We start from the raw sequence: 6,220 nt of genomic DNA, 5'->3' as shown, positions 1-6,220 counted from the left end.
CAAATTTTGGAAATTGTTATCAACACACTAGTCAAAATGGGTGGTTGGTTTAAAAAGAAAGAAAGAAAAAAAAGGATGGGGAGCCATACTTTTAAGACAAGCCTACAGCGTCAGATGTTTGTGTGAGTACATGTATAATACATATATGGATATGGGTGGTGTGTGTGTGTGTGTGTGTGTGTGTGTGTGTGTGTGTGTGTGTGTAAGCCCAGAAGTATCCTCCTCAGTCTATGCCTTAGTTCTGAGTTAACCTGTTGTTAATCAGTTCCACTGGCTGAGCTCCAGGGACTCTCACACATACACAAGTGGCTGGGATTATTAATGTGTGTCACCGCACCTGGCTTTTACGTGGACGCTGGGGTTCCAAGTTCTCCTCAAGCTCATATGACAGGGGCTTCACCCACTAGGCCATCCCCCCAACCCCTCATTGCATTTTTCTATTAGTTTACAAAGCAACAAGTCTCCTTCTGGATTTTTCATATATCCATAGTTTGGGTTGACCCTCCATCTGCACACTCCCTTTCTCCTGATCTCAGCCCTTGCTTTGCTTAATCCTTTCCCCTCAAGTAGTCCTCCCTTGAGGCTCATATCACCTGTTCTACGAGCTACCTCCAATCCTTAAAGCCTCCTGCATTCCCTCTAGCACGGTTCTTTCCAGTTTGTTGCCCTGTGCACACACTCACTCCCACATAAACACGCATATAAGATTCGGAAGCTAGGAGGCTAGAGATATGTCTGCCAGTTAAAAGCTCCTGCGGAGGCTGGAGAGATGGCTGAGCGGTTAAGAGGTCCTGAGTTCAATTTCCAACAACCACTTGATGATCCCATCTGTAATGGGATGCCCTCTTCTGGTGTGTCTGAAGACAGCTACAGTGTGCTCATATACATAAAAATAAAATAAATTAAAAAAAAAAAAAGCTCTTGCTGCTCTTACAGAAGGCCCGAGTTCTGATTTCAGATGGTTCACAGCCATCTATGTTCACAGCCATCTATAACTATGGCTTTCAGGGCGTTTAGTGCCCTAGGACAGGGCATGATGGTGTATGCTTTTAATCCCAGCACTGAGGAGGAAGGAGCAAGTAGATCCTTGAGAGTTCAAGCTCAGCCTGATCTACATAAAGAATCCAAGGACAGCCAAGGGAACCTACCTAGTAAGATCTGTAAATAAATAAATAAATAAATAGTTTAAAAACAATGGGAAAGATACCAAATCAAGACGAGCAAATTACCACGCAGAAACACGAAAACGCTAGCTTTCGTGGTTCTTCAACAAGACAAACTTTTGAGTCGTGGCTCCAAAATGGCCAAAGAAGAAGAAACAACGGTCGTGCCAAGAAGGGCTGAGGCCATGTGCAGCCAATTCGCTGCACGAATTGTACCCGGTGCATGCCCAAGGATAAGGCCATTAAGAAGTGCGTCATGGGCTGGAGAGATGGCTCAATGGTTAAGAGCACTGACTGCTCCTCCGGAGGTCCTGAGTTCAAACCCCAGCAACCACATGGTGGCTCACAACCATCTGTAATGAGATCTGATGCCCTCTTCTGGTGTGTCTGAAAATAGCTACAGTGTACTTGTATAAAAAAAATATTTGTTGGGTTGGGGATTTGGCTCAGTGGAAGAGTGCTTGCCTAGTAACCGCAAGGCCCTGGGTTCAGCCCCCAGCTCCGAAAAAAAGAAAAGGAAAAAAAAAAAAGTCTCTCTGTTTCTTTGGGGTTGGGGATTTAGCTCAGTGGTAGAGCGCTTGTCCGGCAAGCACAAGGCCCTGGGTTGGTCCCCAGCTCAAAAAAAAAAAAAAAAAAAAAAAAAAAAAAGAAGTGCGTCATTTGGAACACTGTAGAAGCCGCTGCTGTCAGGGACATATCTGAAGCAAGTGTCTTTGCCATTTGTGTACTTCCCAAACCCTATATCAAGCTGCATTACTGAGTGAGCTGTACCATTCATAGCAAAGTCGTCAGGAATCGATCTCCTGAAGCCCGGAAGGACGCAACATACCCACCATGATTCAGACCTGCTGGTGCTGCACCATGACCTCCACCAAAGTCCATGTAAAGAGGTAGTTTCATAAGAGCAGAAGGAAAAATGCCTTGGAGAAATAAAATGGAAGTTATACTTTAAAAAAAAGACAATAACTTTTCAACCATTAAATATAGTAGTACTAAAATAGGTAAACTACCAGCAATAAACTTTCAAAGTTTATTAGTAGAATGATCAATGAGTGAGAAAATTAGCAATGTGAATGAATGTTAGTAATGAAATCGAGATTTAAGGGAAAAAATAAAAATCTTAGAAATGAAAAGCTCAATAGACTACAGAAAGAAAATGAAAAGTTAGAAATGAAGGAGGTCAACAAATTACTAAACACATTCAAATATCAGAAAGGAGAAAAATGAGCATGACAGCAACAACCAAGAATTCTGGAATACGATCAAGAGAATTCATAAGATAAAAGAAGTATTGCGATTCCAGGCCAAAGGTATTCAATGTATTGAATGACCAATGTATTCAATGAAATTTTAGTTGAAAATCCCCCAAATTTAGGGAAAGGAATGAACACACAAACACAAAAAGAACCTCTTCATAATATATTATAAACAAGCTGTCAAAAACACAAAGAAAACAAAACAAAAAGCTGTAACAGAAAAACATCAACTCCACAAAGACAAGCACCAGGCTAACAACAGATTTGTCACCTAAAGGACAGAGAAGTAGTAAAGATTGTATTTCAAGCCTGGGAAGTGAATGGTTGCCAAGGAAGATTGCTACACCCAGCAAAGCTGTCTTGTAAAATTGATAGGTAAATTAGGGCATTCCGGGACAAGTACAGACAAAAGTGACTCATGTTCACCAAGCAAACACTGTAGGAGACACTTAAAGAAAACTACACACAGAGATAGAGTCTCATGCACAGGAACACAGGAAAAGACAAATTTCTTTTCTTTTTTTAAAAAAAAATATTTATTTATTATATATAAGTCGCCATCTTCAGACACACCAGAAGAGGGCATCAGATCTCATTATAGATGGTTGTGATTTGAACTCAGGACCTCTGAAAGAGCAGTCGGTGGTGCTCTTAACCGCTGAGCCATCTTGTCTGGGCTGGAGAGGAGTAGAAGAACAAAGGATAGCTGTGAAAGGATCCCTGTCCAGAACAGAAAAACCTTCCAATTCTAATAAGGAATAAAGAAAATAACGACGGGGCTGGGGAGATGGTTCAGTGGTAAAGAGCACTGACTGCTCTTCCAAAGGTCCTGAGTTCAATTCCCAGCAACCACATGGTGGCTCACAACCATCTGTAATGGGATCTGATGCCCTTCTCTTGTGTAGTTAAAGTGTACTCACATAAAATAAATAAATCTTTAAATTAATAAATCTTAAAAAAAAAAGAAAATAACGACAATTCAACCCACCAGATAAACTAATATTAAAATTATAAAAACTAATAAGCAACAATAACTTTCAGTATAAAGGTCTCAAGTCACTGATAAAAACAAAGACAAAAACATATGGACTGGCTGGCGGAATTTAAACAGTAGGTCCAGAGTCTGGGAGATGGCTCAGCAGTTAAGAACACTTGCTGCCGGGTTCAATTCCCAGTACCCACATAACAGCTCAGAACGGTCTGTAATTCTGGCTCAAGGGTATGCATTGCCCTCTTCTGACTTTGGTGAGCACTTAGTGATGCTATGTGCAGACATGTATACAGACAAAACACCCAGATGCATTTTTTTAAAAAAGTTAAATGAAAAAAATTAAACTAGATTCAAGTAAGTAGAGCCAACATGGTGGAAAGAAAGTGCCAACACACCTGGAGTTTATTTTCTGACTCCGCCCCCTCCCCCCACACCATCACCATCACCACCACAACCACCAAGAACAACAACAAACAGACAAATGTTAAAATAGTAAAAAAAAAAATGATAAATGCAAACATTCTGAATTTATTATAAAAGGAATATATTTCTGTAAGGGATCTATCTATAGATTTAATAAAATCTCCATCAAAATTCTAATATTGTCTTAACTACTCTCCCTAGTGCTGGGACAAAAGCAACTCAAGGAAGGATTTCGTTACTAAACACATTCACAGTTCATCTTGGAGAGGAAATCACAAAGGCAAGAGCTAAAGGCAGTTGGTCACACCGCCATACCCATAGTCAAGAGTCAGAAAACAATGAATTAGCACTTCCTCCATTTTTGTAGAGTACATAATCCCTGTTCAGAGACTGGCCTCACCTACAGCTAATATGGGTCTCCCTACACTGATTTCTCTAATCAGAAATCTACCATAGGCCTTCACCAAAGTTCATCGTTTTTATTATACTTATTACATATCTGTGTGAGTGGAGTTTATGCACGTAAGTGCCAGAGGAGGCCAGAAGAGAGCAGTAGATCCCTGAGCTGAGCAAGGCACATGTATGGATACTGGAAACCAAACACAGATCTTTTGGAAGAGAACAACGCATACTGTTAACTGCTGGGCCATCTCTCCAATCCCTCATCGATGAAACAATCTAGAAACACTTCCGAAAGCGTGCTCACCGGCTTGTTTCCTAGACAGGTCTAGATTCTGTCAAGTCGACAGTCAACATTAATCGTCAGAAACGTTATTCCTCAGAGAACTAGAAAAAAAAAATCTTGGGTTGGGGATTTAGCTCAGCGGTAGAGCACTTGCCTAGCAAGCGCAAGGCCCTGGGTTCGGTTCTCAGCTCCAGGAAGAAAAACTGCAAATACAAAAACAAGGAGTATGAGTAGCCAAGATGACTTTTAGAAGAAGGATCAATTGGGGAATGTCACAGTACCTGGCGTCAAACTATATTTAGAGATCTAGAAACAATTACAGCATGGTCATAGGGCAGAACTAGACATAAATGGCAATGAAATAGAAGATCCAGAAATGAACCCACACAGCTACATCATCTTTGATATAAATGTTGAAAAGAAACATTGGGACTGTGGTGGTTTAATAGGAATGGGCCCCATAGACTCTTGCATTTGCATGCTTAGCCCTTAGGGAGTGGCACTATTAGGAGGTGTTAGTTTGCTGAAATAGATGTGCCTTGGTTGGAGGTTTGTCATGAAGGGTGACTTGAGGTCTCAGAAGCTCAAGCCAATTCACTTCCTCAGCTCCCTTACCAGCACCATGTCTGCTTGAGTTCTGCTCTATTTCCCACCATGAAGATAATGGACTCAACTTCTGAACCGTCAGCCATCGCCTACTAAATGTTTTCCTTTGTATCTCTTTACAGCAGTAGAAACCTTAACTAACTAAAGAGCAGGGTGGGGGATGACTGGGCAGATGGGGGTGGGGGTAGCTTCTTCAAAAACTGGTAGTAGGAAAAGTGGATGCAAAATTAGAAAAAAAAAAAAAAGTAGGGCCGTATCTCTCACCTTGCACAAATATTATTCAAGATAGATCAGAGAGACTTTAATGTAAGACCCAAAACCTTGCAACTGCTACAGAAAAACACTTCTGGGTCTAAGAATGGTGTGAAAATGTAGCTTACTTGGTAGAGTGCTTGCCTGGTATGTATAAAACCATGGTTCAATGACCAGCAGTGTCTAAAACCGGGCAAGGCAGCACATGTACCTGTAATCTCAGTATTTGGAAAGCAGAGACAGGAGCATCAGTAATTCAAGGCCATCTTTGGCTGCATAGCAAGTTTGAGGTCAATCTGAGAGACATGACTGTCAAAAAAAAAAAAACTAAATAGAATTAGACAAAGATGATATATAAGAAAAAGACTCCAATAGCACAGGAAATAATCCCAAGAACTGAGAAGACTGAATTGAAAGGAAAATGTTTCCCAAGGTAAGGGAATACTCATTCTATTGTTGTGAAGAGTTGGCCTAGTAAATAAGAGAAAGTCTTTGCTAACTATACCCAACATGGGATTACTATCTAAGATGCACAAAGAACAGCAAAAAAACACTTTCAAAATCATCAATTGAAAAAACGCACTGATGAAAAAAAATAAGCGATCCTCAAAAGAAGAAGCACAATCTAACCGGTAAATAATTGAAAAAAACCATCCAGCAACCTTGGTAACCTGGGAAATCAAACTAAAACTACTGTAGCTAGGCACAGTGCTAGGTGGTAGCACACGCCTTTAATCTCAGCACACAGGAGGCAGAGACAGGTAGGCGGATGTCTGTGAGTTTAAGGCCAGCCTGGTCTACAAAGTGAGTTCCAGGATATCCAGGTCTACACAGAGAAACCCTA

At 40.9% G+C, this 6,220-nt stretch overlaps 1 pseudogene; it reads left to right on the top strand.

Annotated features, from left to right (window-relative positions):
- The first annotated feature begins 1,194 nt into the window (after positions 1-1,194).
- LOC116883912 lies at positions 1,195-2,049 on the top strand (annotated as a pseudogene).
- Positions 2,050-6,220: the final 4,171 nt, after the last annotated feature.

This window comes from Rattus rattus, chromosome 14 (genome assembly GCF_011064425.1).
Source record: "Rattus rattus isolate New Zealand chromosome 14, Rrattus_CSIRO_v1, whole genome shotgun sequence".
NCBI classification, from domain to species: Eukaryota; Metazoa; Chordata; class Mammalia; order Rodentia; family Muridae; genus Rattus; species Rattus rattus.
This window is presented reverse-complemented; position numbering and strand designations above follow the sequence as displayed.